Here is a 15,417-nt window from a genome sequence, read left to right as displayed (position 1 = left end):
TGCTTGATGAGCTGCGTGCCAGGCACAGGTTTTTGTGGCAGCTCCTGGAACCCTCCTTCACCAAAAGGGAAGGGAAGAAAACTTCTAAACTCTGTTGGAACATGAACCTGTGATATTTAGAGCACTTTGCCTTATCTCAAGCTTAGTGTAAGTAATGACTCTGATGTTATCATCTGGGGTTGGAGATTAAATATTTTCATTATGTCTGGATTCTTTTCCACTCCTAAGAGCAATTCTGTATTACTGTTTACTAAGCGTAATCACTTGGTTGTTGGTGTTTATAAAAAAGAAAAATCTTCCTTTTCTAATGTTGTTAACTCCCATTACCATTTCCCTCCTGTAATGACAAAAGAGAGAATTGTATTTAATTGAAGTAATACAAAGCAGGGGAAAAAAAAATATCTGGTTTTACTCAGTGAAGAAAGAGATGGGGAAGAGAATAGCTGGATGGAGAGCAGAAGGATAAATAGTAGGGGAAGAAAAAGGCCCACCTTCTTGCACATGCTCTTCTGCGCTATAATGAAATATTTGGTAATAGGTGTGTTGACAGCAGCCTTACTCCTTAGTAAGGCTTTAAGGGGAACAACACTTCAAATTGATCCTCCTTGTATACGAGCTGCATTAGTATTCTATAGCCACACCAACCCGGTCATCATCAGCTTGGCATGCTAATTATCCTGTCCCTCTTTTTCTCTTTCTCCCTGCCCCCATCTCCTTCCAGTCCGGCCATCCACTTCTATCAGTGATATATGGTTTATATCTTCCTAGCCATTATGCTGATGACCCAGGGCAGTGCCTGCCACTTTTGATAAACTGTCAGATTATTTTTGGAACGTCCACATATGCTTTTCTGGAGGTACAATTTAGCGCTATGATAATCTACTAAATTGCTTTCTGTGCTATGCCAACTCTCACTTCTGCTGCTCTTTTTAAGGTTTACGTTGCCAGAAGAAAAGCGTGCCTAGAAAATTTTAGGTAGTGCTGCACCCCGAAGATGAGACCATTGTATTCTCTACTGGTCTGTTATGAAGTACAGGATTAAATAGTATTTGTCTTCCTTTTTCTTTTGCATAGTATGTATGCAGAGAGTAAAATTACTGGAAAAATGTGTGCCTGATTTTGCCTTAAAAGTGTGTAATGTAGAAACCCCCTTTAATTTTATGACATAATAATTTGACAGCACAACAATGTTAGAAAGGCATAACACTTATGTGATGAATTAGTTACCAAGAAAACCATGATTAAAAGTTGAGTTTGCTACGTATTGACAGGGGCTGCATTTTACATTGGAAATACTCTATTCCTAAGAGGTATTTCCATTGCATTCTTGGTTTTTTTTTTTCATTTGTGGTACAGCAGGCAAAGAGAAAACAGTGAGTGGGTGCTCAGCTGGGCAGGCAGTAGAAAAGTGAAGTAGGAAGGTGTTGGTGAATTTATGAAGCTTCATCCCCAATGGCTTTGTTATGCAAAGTTCTGACTTATAGATGCCACAAACTGTTTAGTTGCCAAAATAGCATTGATTTTCCTGTTAGCAATCTGCATGTAGTGAGTAATATCAAGAGCCAGATTGCTCAGCCTTACGTGTATTCCTTCCAGCATTTAGAAGGGGATTATAAACAGGAAGGGAATCAACTTTTTACGTGGGTAGATAGTGATAGGACAAGAGGGAAGGTCTAGATTGGATGTCAGGGCGAATTTCTTCACACAGAGAGTGGTGAGATGCTGGAACAGGCTGCCCAGAGAGGCTGTGGATGCTCCATCCCTGGAGGTGTTCAAGGCCAGGTTTGGATGGAGCCCTGCGCAGCCTGGTCCAGTAGCGGATCTGGAGGTTGGTGGCCCTGCCTGTGGCAGGGGGTTTGGAACTTTATGATCCTTGGGGTCCCTTCCAACCTAAGTGATTCTATGATTCTGTGTGTGAAGTAGTTGGAATTAAGGCAAAACCAAATCCCTGCATTTGTAGATGAACCAGTTCTAGAGGATTGACTTTGCTGTTTTTGATGTGAAGTCAGGACAACTCTCTCAGTGGTGGATACTGTTGATGGTATTAAACAAAACTGGAGTTGTGATATCGCCTGAGACATTCATCGTTCAGTGTAATTCTAGAGACTTTTTGGGTAGAAGATTCAGAAAGTTCTGTGAGTAAAGGTGTGATGTTGACCTCAGGCGAGGATTATCGCGTAGTGTTTGCTCCTCGATAAGAAGACAAGTCAAGGCTGACACTAGATTGTATAAGCAGAGCATAAGAGATTCAAGATAAGACCTGTGAACCTGTGTACATTTAGCTTTTGGGTTTTCCTTATTTGGATGAGTCTTACTGGAACAAATGTACAAATGTTATAATACAGATCTTTCAACTCATTTTCCTTTTCTTGCAGAGCATGCAAATGTCTTGAAAGACTTTTTTTTTTTAATAGCAGTGTGCATAAACTTTCATTTGGTTCATTTTGGGAAAAAATATGGCTGACCTAAATAGAAAAGCTATCTTTGATCTTGCAGAGATTGAACTGTTAGCAAAAATTAATAACTGAAAAATGAACACGTGTGGCATCCCTCCAGAGAATAAAATAGATCTTTGAATCAAAGAATCTCAGTGCAGAAGAAGCCAACTTCTCCCAAAGCTTATGATTTTAAGCAAAATGCTCAGAATTTTAAAAAGGGATATATGCCAAGAATATATAATAAAAATGGAGCTGAATGACCAGGTATCACTAGTAATTTTATTAATGCCAACTCTCTATTGTGCATTTGCTATTCCTCATTTCACGTGGTAAGTAAAGTTGAAGTGGGTCATTCCTTTTTTGCAGGTGCTACCTGTGAACAGTTTCACACTACTGAAAGGCCTGAAACTAAGATGCATTCATCTTTGAAGCTGGTCTGGAATGGAAAGTGATGTTGATAAGTTGTTATCTATCACTCTGGAAGAGTTGGTGATAGGCAGACTGCGTGGCTTCTGGCACAGCACTTGGGTACAGGAGATGGAAAAACAAAATCCAGAAAGCCTGAAATACAGGGTCTGATTTTTCAGAACTGGTGTTTTTTTAAATATTTTTTCCCACAACTTTGCCCTCTATCTCTGCAGATCCAGTCCTCGTCTGAAAATAAGGCCAGTGTATTATTATTTTTTTTTTTCTCTTCTCTCTACTCTTTGCATTTAAATTTCAGGTCCTTCAAACTTCAGGTTCTTTACTACCTTATGTACTGTCCTTACAGCCACGGACTTGGACTGCAAATAGGTTCTCTCTGAGGTTCTCTAATGTAATTAGCGATGGTCAATCTGTTTTAAGTCATAAAGTATTTGTAATTCTGTGCCTATGGAAGGCTTAATTAATTAAAATGCATTTAATGTGTCACAGAGCTTGTTCAGTGAGGAGTATGCTGGAAATACCAAGTCTTATTTATTAGTTCTTTGGCAAAAATGTTGATAATAACTTGATATTGTGATTCCAGTCTGTGGGATTTGTGTATGAACTCGGATTCCCTAAGAGATCACTTGACCTCATTTTCCATTTATTGATGGTCTGCCTGGCTGGCTCACCTTAGTAAGGCATTGTGGTGTGAAATGAGAGATTAAATTAAAGAAGCAAAGTGATGTTTTCTTTCTGTACACCATTCCTAGTTTACAACAAAATTGAAAGGATGTTTTATATTACAGTGTGGTTTATCCAAAACCAATACCTTTTCAAGCTCAGAGGTCTCTCCTTCTATTGTTTTTGTTAGTGAACATGTTGCACGTTAAAATCAACTGTTAATGTTCTTAAATTTGTCATCATAATTTTTCATCTAGAACTCCAGAGGAGGGATATGTAGACTTTCTCTCCTGTTGACTCCTGACAGTGGGTAATAGTGTCCATAAAGGACCTGTGGATAATTAACTCATTATTTTAATTATTTGATTGGTCATGAAGCAGGGGCATCAACAGTCAAAGTTTTTAAGGTGAAGGCTCAGAAGTTCTCTTGAGTTGTGGCTCTGTCTATCAGGTAAAAATTGAAAATTCTGAAATCGTGATTTGTGGTTTTGGTTTCTTTGAAATACATGATATGAGTCTACTGGTCAGCAATTTCTCAAAGAACAGGACAGGAGGAATTTCAGAGAGCAGAATGCAAGCAAGCCTGACATATAGGTATTATAGTTGTATGTTATGTAGTAGAAAAGCCATTTTTTTTTAAGCAGCCTTAAGACAGTCAATAGCAAAGGTATTATTTCCACTAACAGTCAAAAAAATACGTTAACAAGGTACTCCTTCAGGAAAGAAGCATGTTCTATGGAATATTTTAGTCTTCTGCCACATACCATTGTAGTGCAACAATGACTGCACCTCCTTTGTCCCCATACAAGTGTTCTGTCTTGTGTGCTCATGTACTGAGCCTAGAATGCACCCTGGAAGGATGCATGATTTCATTATCCTTGAGATAACAGTAGGCATTAATTTGTCTTTTCTGTTACTGTTAAAGTAACTGTTGTGCACAGTTTTGTATCTGGATAAAACGCCCTATGAATTACTCTGCATCTGTTCTTGATGCTAATCCTATTACTAGCAACAGGATTAGTTCATAAAGAAAAGGGCTGTACTGGTCTGCTCTACAGGCATTGCTATGAAAATTTAGCAGAGCTTGTACACAGTACACTACTTCTTCACTCTTAAACGTTGCACCACATATAATGCTGGTGCAACTGCTGAAATTCAGTGGACTGAAATGTAAATTTATAGCAATTCTGAAAGGACTATTTAAAACTATTCAAAATCATTGTATCTTGGTGGCTTTTTAGCTCTATGTATTGCTAAATTGTGCCAGAAATAATTTCAAAATAACTTGTTTTTCGCAACTGATTTATTTCCTTAACTGAAATAAGGCCATGCTACCTTAATGGGAAATCATCTTATGTAACTTAAGTTTTTTAGAACCATTTTTCACAGCTTTGTCGATGTTGATCCTAGCAGGTAGATCCAAACAGTGCAGAACCTGTACACTTCCTTGGGGATTCCTCAGTATGGTGGTAAGACTTGAACATTGCTATAGGTACTGTAGATAGGAACTATGCTTGTCCTGCCCATGGGCCATTCTTGCTGTCCTTCCATGTTAATGCTCTTAACTATGCCTTGGCCATCCTTCTGATCTGAAGTTACCACTCTTCTGGATGCTGCTTGTCACTGTGTGGACAAGTGTGTTGGAAAGGCACCTTATTTCCATGTGCCTCACGTTGCTCACCTGAAAATGGCAAGAAAGATGCTGGAGATAGGGAGATGCTTAAGATTATTTTACTGCCATAGAATTCCTGTGCATTGCTGCTAAGTCTCATTTGCATAGGAATAAGGCTGTGGTAATCAGATGAAAAATCTAAACTTTCTTTAATTTGTCATTGCTCGCTTTCTGTGTTCCTGAATTGTGTATGGAGATAATAGGGAAAGTAGCAGGGATAATATCTGTGAACTGCAACATTCAGGATTTGAAGGGAGCAGAGAGACATCGATGTTTATGCAATTATTTCTGCAAACCTGTATCTGCAGATTCTCGATGGAGAACTACAGCAAAAGCCAACAGAACTCTTTCCGTTGGCATTGCTACGTGCATTCTGCAGATGATGGGAACTAAGTTGACAAAAGCAGCATTTTGTCAGCGGTGCTACATCTCTTGGATTCAATACGTCAGGAGCAGACAGTGTATATTTTTTCTCTCCCTCACTTCCTTCCTTACTCTTCTCTTTGTTTTCACCCGATGTCTTTCCCCATCTTTTTCTTACCAGAATAGAGTGAATACACAAACCCAAGCCAAACCATTCCTATTGGAACAGTGCTGGCAGCATGCTTATTGCAGATATTTAATTTCAACTATGAATAAAGGGGCCTTTTATCATTTCATGCAGCCTGTGATGCTTCCACCTCTGATCCAAATTTTTAAGAGTGGTGATCTTTGCTTTCCAAACAGGAATGAGAGAAGCTCGTCACCAAAAGAGAGCAAATGCTGCCAGTTGACCTTTTCAGCCTTTGGATTCTCAGTGCATCTGACTCGACCAGACAGGTCTGGGGAAGAGAAAAATTAACAGCAGATGGATTTATGAAAAGAGCTCGGTGGCAGATGGTGCCTACAGATATTTACTGACATGTCCTCGGTCTTACAGGGTGGATTTTTTTTTCCCCTTTTAGCAGCGCTGTTAGTACACGAGTATTTGTGTGTGTTACAGCATGATGCTGGCAGATAGGGACTACATTGTTAGCAAGAGAAGAAACTCAGGGACTTCTAGTATTGAGTTTGAGTAGTTCAGAGTTCGTCTTTGCTCATGGTTTAATCCAACAAGCAGCAGCAGGAGGAATCTTTTTGGGCTCCTTCGTCTGTAAATTCGTGAATGACCATTTTTCTGAAATGGGTTCATCTTTGATATGCAGAGTTTATATTTTCTGATAATCACTGTCACTTACACACTTAAGAGCTCTGACTGCCTTTCTACTAATGCTTCAGTTTTGTACTTCAATAATGAAGATAATGATGCTGGACGTGATTATGAAATGAGCTGAGCTTCACAGCTTAGAATGTTTCTGTATATGGACTAGGTATAATTAATTTCTTTCTGTTATTACATGCAAAATTCTGTAACAGATGGACTAGTATAATTTGGCAGATAATTTATCTGACGTTTCCCTCATCAATCATTAAACAATTGGTATATTTCTTCATTGTGCAGTCAGCTTTAAATCCTATTTTGTTAGATGATTCACAGCATGCTGATAGGATTGGTCTAGATCCATCGAAATCAATGAGGAGATTGACTTGAACAGGCTGTGAATCAGACCTCATTTTTATACCAGTTGATCTCAAAAGATGGCATAATTAGTGAGTGAGGAAAATCCAATTCATTTTAAGTTGTGCCTTGCTTTGTAGTGGGTTTTTTTTTTTTTTTTTTTTTGGAGATGTTCCTCTGCATAAAGCACAGATACAAGTGAAGCAATGTTGATCTATCTCCATTTGCAGGGACCTTTGTTGGAGAGCATCTTGCTGTGACAGTGATATCAGTAGATGATTTGTGAAGTAGTGCAGAGTCATGGTCTTACTACTGAAGTCCACTGAAACATCCCATTCCCTTTACTTCTCCTTCAGTAGTAGACACCTTCTCATGTCACGGAACAGAGCCACAATACGTGGTAGTTTCCACAGTGTGCAAACTACTTGATGTTTATTAAAACTTCCTCCTCCCAAGACAGTGATTTTTTTCCTATGTAATTTTAGGGGAATACTTGAAAAAGGTGACCTAAATGAACCCTACAGGCTCATTAAACAGTAGCAACAGATAAATCTTTTCTTTGATAGTCTCTTGAATTTTTAAGTCTTGGAGTTGGTAATGCCCATGCTATAGATGTACGGAAATGAATATTTCAGAAGTGGGGCATACCTTTTAAGTGGGGTGATTTGAATAAGTGATTTCACTTTTCTTCTGCCTTTTAATTAAAACTACTGTGGCATAGACTGCGTACTTCAACAGATTTTATTTCTAATGAATTTCATTAGGTGCTATTAGCTTTCAGAGTATTACTTCAGATTAACTCTCTCCTTTCTAGGATTTCCTCCACGCGTTGCTATATCTTACAAAACCATTTGTAATGAAAATAGCCAGATCTCTTTTCCTTCTTCCCCTCTTTATAACATCAGTATGCACTGCAAAACCAGTGGCTAGTACATCCTAAGCTAAGATAATGAGACCAATATTAATTCCACTACAGCTGCTACAGGCATGTAAATGAAGCTTTCATCTGTCCAGCAAAGCAGCACTGAGATTTGCAAAGAACACCCAGGCTAAGCAACACAAACAGTCAGGGAGATAGCAGAGGTGAGGGTGAGAGAGCAGGGTATGCTAAAAATGGCTGAAATTTGAATGTCCTGAATTAATATTTCCTGCTAGAATCAATGCTGTTATTATCTTCTGCATTCCTTCCTGCAAGCACATTGTGTTCCTGTTTGTCCCTACTGATTGGGATGTAGTAATCGTTGCCCTGTTAGCACTGCAAAGGTCGCTACGTGAAACTCTCATACTGTTTTCTTAACATGCTAGCTTCTAACTCTGCTGGGGGACACGCATTCTAGGTCATGCCCACAGGGTGGAGAGCAGGTTGGAGCAGCCTGATTCATCTAAAAGCAGTACAGTGGGTAGTAGGGCAGTGCACGGGCTAGTTAGCTCAGCCTCTGAGAAAAGCTAATTAATCCAGACAGTGTTGTGCTGAGCATGACTCTATTGCCTTGAGTTCTGGCAGGAATTAGTTTGTGGTTGATGGGGCTCAAGTATCTCTCTGCTCTCTTTTTCTGCATGTGGGGCAGCTGTGCACTAAGAAAACTTACACGGCAGCAGTTGGATAAAACAGGAGGGAAATGTGGGCACGTGTGGTCTCTTATAATGCATTTATATTTTACCAACGAGCAGAGGCTTCCCAGAGCTCTAGAAAATAATTGGTTGTTGGACTGTTTTGGGTTGGTTGGTTTTTCTTCTTTTTTTTTTTTTGAAAATCAGATTTCTTCTATGTAATGGTGCAAAAAGGAATTCACTGCAGTTATAACAGCAGACTGAATAACTCTGCATTGTTGTAGAAAGCTGGCCCATTCAGTACGTAACTCATATTTCTGCTTTTGAATGTGCTTACTTCCAGTCCTCTTCAGTAAAGCACTTAAGCATGTATGAATGGCTTCAATGGGGTTTAACCATATGTTAAAGGTAAGCTTGCTTTAAATGCTTTGCTGAATTGAGGTCTAAATGAAAGCAATATGCAGAACCTTTTGACAAACATCCTATTTCTCTGCACGCAAGTGGTCCATTATTATAGGTTTGAAACCTACAGGGAGGCAGGCGATGTGTGTCGAGTAAATTACAGCACGATCTGATTATTGTAACCTGCTCACTTCCCTGAGAGATGGCTCAAAGTTGCCCATGCAGGATGTCCCTTTTGACAAAGTTTCATGTCAGTGGCAGTAATGAGGAGATGAACTCAGGTATGTTTTTACAGTATCTTTTCAAATAAAAAGCATATTTCAAATGCATACATCTCTCTTTAATATAACTAAGCCAGGAATAAGCAGGGACTCTGTTTGGCAAGTACCCCTAATCTTTGATGAAGTTGGAATCCAGATATCCATTTTCTTCAGATCTCTATCTCTGGTATACATTAGGATGATATAGCTGTTAGATGAGCTCTATCTCTTATTAATCCTTCAGGTAACTGCATTTTAATGGAAATGTATCTGAAGGGATGCAAGTCATAGCCTTGGAGTTCTGAGGGATTGATCTGAGATTGTGAGGTTGAAAGTCTGAAAGGAACTTTTCATCATTGCTGTCAGGAAAATGAAAGAGCAGAAGCAAATTTCACAAAAACACATGATTTGGAGGTAACGGAGACCATTACAGAGGATATTTCAGTTCCCCAAAGCTCCAAAGATGGTACTCCAAACCCAGGGATTTTCTTGTCTCATCCGACAGCCATCCTTTGGGTTGAACTCCCCTTTGCTCCCGAATTCTGATCCAAGACGTGCAGTTTATTTTAACTTCTTAATGGGATACTTGGAGCAAGGAAAGTCTGGAAATGCCTGTTGCTTTGATGTCCACCCTTGTCATCACACTTGGTTTGTAAAAACCAGGCAGAGGAGGGACTCCAGTGGACTCCAACCTAGGTGCTATTTTGGGATCAGCTTTTTATTAGTCTGGAAAAGGGAAGAAAAAAGCTTTGCTGTTTCTTAGTCTTTCTTTTTTCTTCTACACTTTCACCGTTTTATTTGTCTTCAATACGGTACCTAATTTTGACAACTGGCTTATTTTAGTTGCCATGTTGGCATGCATTTTGGCCACCTGTGTAAACAGCACAACGCTCCCACTATTACTAAAAGGGGAGAAGAAAAGGGAATTCCTGCAGCAATTTCTACCGAACGTACAGTATAATGCGTAAAACAGACCAAGCAGTCCCCTAGGAGCTATTTAAGTGCTTTGACTAGATGATGAGCATAAAAAGAAGGTTTTACATACATAGGATTTTAATAAAAACCTGTAAGATCGAACACAGTCTTGAGGGAACTTTTCCAATCTCTCAGGTAAATAAACTTGTTAAAAAAAGATATTTCCTTAAGCATTGCAGGTTTTTGGACAACTGTAATCTATGTTTAAATAATAGACCAAAGCAGCCGTTTCAGAATTATTTCAGAATTGGTCAAAGCATATTTTTATAAATGTGAGAAAACCTTATTTACTTGCTAAATGCTGCTCACCTCAGAAGACCTTGCATGGATTCCTGTGTTATTCTGTGCTCCCTAAGGAACATGTTCTTACCAAACAAGCAGAGGCGAGAAAAGTTGTTAGACATTTCTCAGCATGCTAATGTTGGTGCTCTGTGTGAAATTCAAAGGATATCTTCAATAAACCAGTCTTAACAGAGGCCAGAAAACGTCACAGGTGACTTGTGCCACTCTTTTCAATAGGGACCTTCTCTTGAAGGGTACTTGGGACACAGTTTGTGCCTTATCTTAGATGCACAGCATATATAACTAGTTGCAAGAGAAAAGCTTTGCTGCAGTGGAAAGACAGGTGAGAACAGGTAGGGGAGGTAACTCGTCAGAGTGCAGAAGGAAATAGAAACCACATTTCTGGGTTCATTCTACTCTATCTGCTCAATGATGTTTTTGCTGTCTCTTTTCCCATGCTTTATTTGCTGCTTTTTGCTGGTAATGGTGCGTTGTTTTGTTGTTGTTTTTTTTTCCCCAAACTAGTGTGGGTCAGCATCTTTAAGGCATTCATAATCACAATTGAGTGTTGACTCAAAGCGTTATGGATCACATAATTTCTTGTAGCAGTCTTGCTTTTTTTTTTTCCCCTCAAGGCATTTCTTGCTGAGTATAATCTTGAATTATGTGAGAATTTAACTCTAATTGATGGGCTTCTTTAGATTGACAAATAACTGCAGGAATGGACACTAGCACTAAAAGCAATGAATGAGGTTTTCACAGGTATCAGTGGTAGGTGAAGCATTGCAACTAAATACAAGTACCTCCTCCTTGTATTAGAGCTCTTGAACAGAGATGGGAAGAATTGAACTATTTTTTTTTTCCACTGACTTAGAAACATAGATAGAATCACCAAGGTTGGAAAAGACCTCCATGACCACGCAGTCCAACCATCCATCTATTACCAATATTGCCCACTAAAGTATGTCCCTCAGTACAACATATAAATGTTTATTGAACACCTCCAGGGGCAGTGACTCCACTGCCTCTCTGGGTAGTCCATTCCAGTGTCTGTCTACTCTCTTGGAGAACTTTTTCCTAATCCACCTTAAAAGGTTGGACTCACAGGACTTCTGTCCTTTGAGTATAGTTTCCCCAGCTGCTGGGAAATGCAGCTGGCTTCCCTTCTCTGAATGCTTTTCTTAGAATGCTCTTGAGCACTGTTGTTTGAAGGAGCAAGAGTTTGCCCTACCTGAAAAAGGTCACCAAGAAATTAACCAGGGGGTGATGAGCATGGAGCAGGGCAGAGGTCATGGCCATGACCTGCTAGAGCTCAGGGAGTGTTGAGACACTGCTTCCAGGCATAGGGTTTGGGTGGTCCTGTGTGGAGCCAGGGGTTGGACTAGATGATCCCTGTGGGTCCCTTCCAAGCCGGGACATTCTGTTGTTCAGTACTGCAGGGAACAGATGAGGCAGCCTCATAATGTTGTGTTCTAAGGGTGAAGGAACCTGTCACTACTGAACATGAAAACATCCAACTGCACTTTGATTCTGAGAAGGAAAATCAAAGATGCAAAAGGGGATGATCAGATGCTGAAATTAATCTGTGAAAATAATACAGTGTCCCTCTCTGTCAGCCCTCTGACGGGTGTTCCCCACGCCTACATAATGCAGCACGCCAGGGTGTTAGGAAGGCACAGCCAAGAGCATTATTTCCTTTGCTGAGAGGCAGCATTTGTGTCAGCTGAAAACCGTTGGGTGAAAAAATCTCCATCTGAAATGTAGTTTTAACATCAGGGAAAATAACCGAACACTCAGTTTTGGTTAATTTCAGGAGGCAGTAATGGAGTCTTCCACTCTATTGTTTGAGGTTCAAGTAGGAACCCACCTTGTGCTATGTGATAAGCATTTAATTCCTGTGGTCGTTACATATATGTTTAATATAGTTCAGTGTTTCTGATCAAAAAAATGCTAAATTCAATCTCTGTAATGCTTTGACTTTCCTCAATTTGAGATCCGGGTGGTGTTTTTTCCTGCAGAAACTTATTTCCAGGAAACGGATATTCTGTTGCTCTTGGAGAGTGGGTAATTCTATGTTGTGAGGGAGTTCTGGAGATAAATAATGGAAGATGTTAATTTATTAAGTTAGAATAAGAGTCACTGCCTTAAAAATGGGATCTTCCTAACAATGTATATACTTTACAACAGTTTGACAGTTTTGTCTACGTGTTAAAATACTCTCAGGCTTTTTGTGCAGAGGACCTTGATAGAGATAACCCCTCACAGCTTGTGTGAGTCTTATAAAACAGAAACTAAGATTAAAAAAAATGAATTAAGAATGAATAATTGGCCTCTTGAGTATGAAGATACTGTCTGTTTTTAAAGGACATTTGTGTGTGCCAAAATTGACCTTTTCCTGAGCAAAAAGTACATATCTCTCTGTCTCTAAAGAAGAAATAATTGCCAAAGTTATTTGTGTCACAATAACTTATTAATCTGGAAGGATGAAGACACTACCCAGAGGTCATGTATGACCCAGTAATGAGACCATCAAGCATCACTGTAAATAATTAAAACAAGACACATTACTTGGGAACCCTTTTTTTTTTTTTTTCCCCTCAAGCACACTGAAGTTTCTTCATTTTATAAATAATTTCTATTGCGTGTAGATCACCTTCAATATGTCTAATCCTTCTCCACAGAGTCTTTGCACTGTTTGAGCATCTCACGATAAAAAAATCTCTTTATTTTTAAGCATCTTTTGCTTTATTTCAGTTTGTGTCCATTCCTTTTTGTCTTGTCTCTGGGCAGCATGAAGACCTGCCTCTGTTGTCCTCTCCTTCCCATTGGGTACTCAGGCACATGGGTATGATTATCCTGGGCCTTTTCTTCTTGAGGCTCTCTGTGTCTCCTTGACTGACAGGTCCTTCTAGAATCATAGCATCATTAAGGTTGGAAAAGACCTGTAAGATCCTCAAGTCCAACCCCAACCCATCCGCATCATGCCTGCTGACCATGTCCCTCAGAGGTGCCGCATGTCCACATTCCTTAGTCCACCTCCACAAACGGTGAAAGTGTTTGCATTACAAATTTGAGGGCAAAGTGAGTGTTTTCTGTACCTCACTTTAGAACGTAAAATAGGTAATGAAGTACTCAAGCTGATCTGGTTTTGCTAGTGAGCATCCAGCTAGGACATGCGTAGCGTCACTTCATGTGCACCCAGTCAATGGAGGATGTTTGTTATGAATGCAAAAGAAGAATTTGGGCTTTTTGGATTGCTAACAAGAGGTCGTCTTGTCTGGCTGTGAAGTGTTTGATTCAAAACCTCACAATTCAATTCCCAAAGATGACAGTTACCATGTTTACCTGAGAGGCACGTTATGACTCTGAAGTTACTCCTTGCGTTACCACCTGTGGACAGAGTACTGTGCACATTTCTGAAACACTTCCTGAGGGCTTTTGTCAGTCTATCCCTTATCGTTGTTGGGATTTAAAAAAAAAAACATGTTGAAAGAGTCCAGCAAATATCTTTTCACCACCATTTAATGTGCTTGGTTCCTAAACAATTGCAATTGATTTTGTTTGGTCTTGCAAACACAAATTATCCTATAATCATCTTAGCCTTCCAGCCATGCTTACATTGACTTGTTTGTGTTTTAGAGAGAGAAAATGCAGACATTGTCATGAAAATAAGAAAGGTTAGAAGCAACTAAAAGGTGGTGGGATTTTTTTCACTTCCCTAATTGGTAGGATGTGTGCTCACTTCATTTAATTTTCATCTGTATTGCATATTTAGTACAATGCAAGGAGTGAGGTAAATTTCAGAATTGAATAAATGACCTTTATTTTTGCTTTTGCTTGTGGTTTCTGCTAAATGGTTATTTCAGGGTTCATCAGTGACAATCTCTTAGACTGTGTGATTGCTTCTTCTACTCAAAACGAGTACACACAGCAGAATACTAAAGGGACAGTATTTTTCAACCACAATACATTTCTCTACAAGCAAAGCTTTGTGGTTCAGTGCAATCAAAGTCCTGGAGGATGAAAACGTACAGACAATTACCCACCATTTTTGAATAACAGCATTTCCTTTGACAACCATCTAGAGAAAGGGGGGGGTGTGCATTACTGGTACTTTTAAGACTTTTTTTTGCTAATACGTTTTACTTTTCAAATGGCCTTATCTCAATTTCTTCTGTACTCGTTAGCTTTGTATATGATTTGGATCTCTTCTAACAGAATAGCAAATGTAGTAAAACCTATCACATAGTGAAAGCTTGCCATCAGACACTGATGTTTTAAATGGGACCTGTATCCAAGCAGCTGTCCAAACCCCAAACTGCCTAAAATAGGAAAAAGGTAGGGTTGGATCAATAGGGGATCTTGCTGTGAGCTACAGGTATATAGCACATACCCTTTTATTTGTTTCATACAGTTACAGTGCTCTAAGAAGGCTTTACCAGAAGGCAAAATAATGAAAGAAACCCAAATGGGTAATGACTGCAGGCTCCTGAGAAGTGATCCTGTTTGTGATGCCGCAATTGCTGCCACAGTGGCATGGGTAGTGATGGCACACCCAGAGAACCATCCTGCCATGTGGAGAACAAGCCCAGCTTTCTGCTAATGCCGTTAACACTGGGAGAAATACTGCAAAGCCTGCAGTGCAATAAGCAGAGCTATTTCAAAACAGAGTGAGAGTGAGTTTTTCAACAGCTTTTTTTTTTTTTTTTTTTTTTTTTTTTTTGAAGACAGTGGGATTATCCTGAGCTGCTCCGGATATACTCCAGTATAACATCTGCCAGAATATGGCCTGAGCTGTCTCCAGATGCATTCTGTGTGTGATAGTAGCATTCGGAACTTCAGAATAGTGGTTCTGTAAATCAGCCATCAATTTTAAGTTCTGTTCTGTAAATATCACACAGACTACTGTAGGACTTCAAATAAGTTCAAAACCAAGTTGGACTCAGTGATCCTTATGGGTCCCTTTCAACATGCGATATTCTATGAACTGCTTCATTAACTCTTTCTCTTACGTAATGTGTTGGGCTGTTTATGTCAAGGCTGAAGCAGGGACACCCAGAGGAGATTGCCAGGGCTGTGTCCAAGCTATTTACTTAGCTTTGGGTAGAGCAGTCTGAGTGGAAGTTTACTGATGCTGGAATTTGGTGCCTCTTTAACATAATGCTCTGAAAGGGTGTCGGGTAGTGTTTTCTTTATGACTAATACAAATGT

Source organism: Gallus gallus, chromosome 22, assembly GCF_016699485.2.
Source record: "Gallus gallus isolate bGalGal1 chromosome 22, bGalGal1.mat.broiler.GRCg7b, whole genome shotgun sequence".
NCBI lineage: Eukaryota > Metazoa > Chordata > Aves > Galliformes > Phasianidae > Gallus > Gallus gallus.
This window is presented reverse-complemented; position numbering follows the sequence as displayed.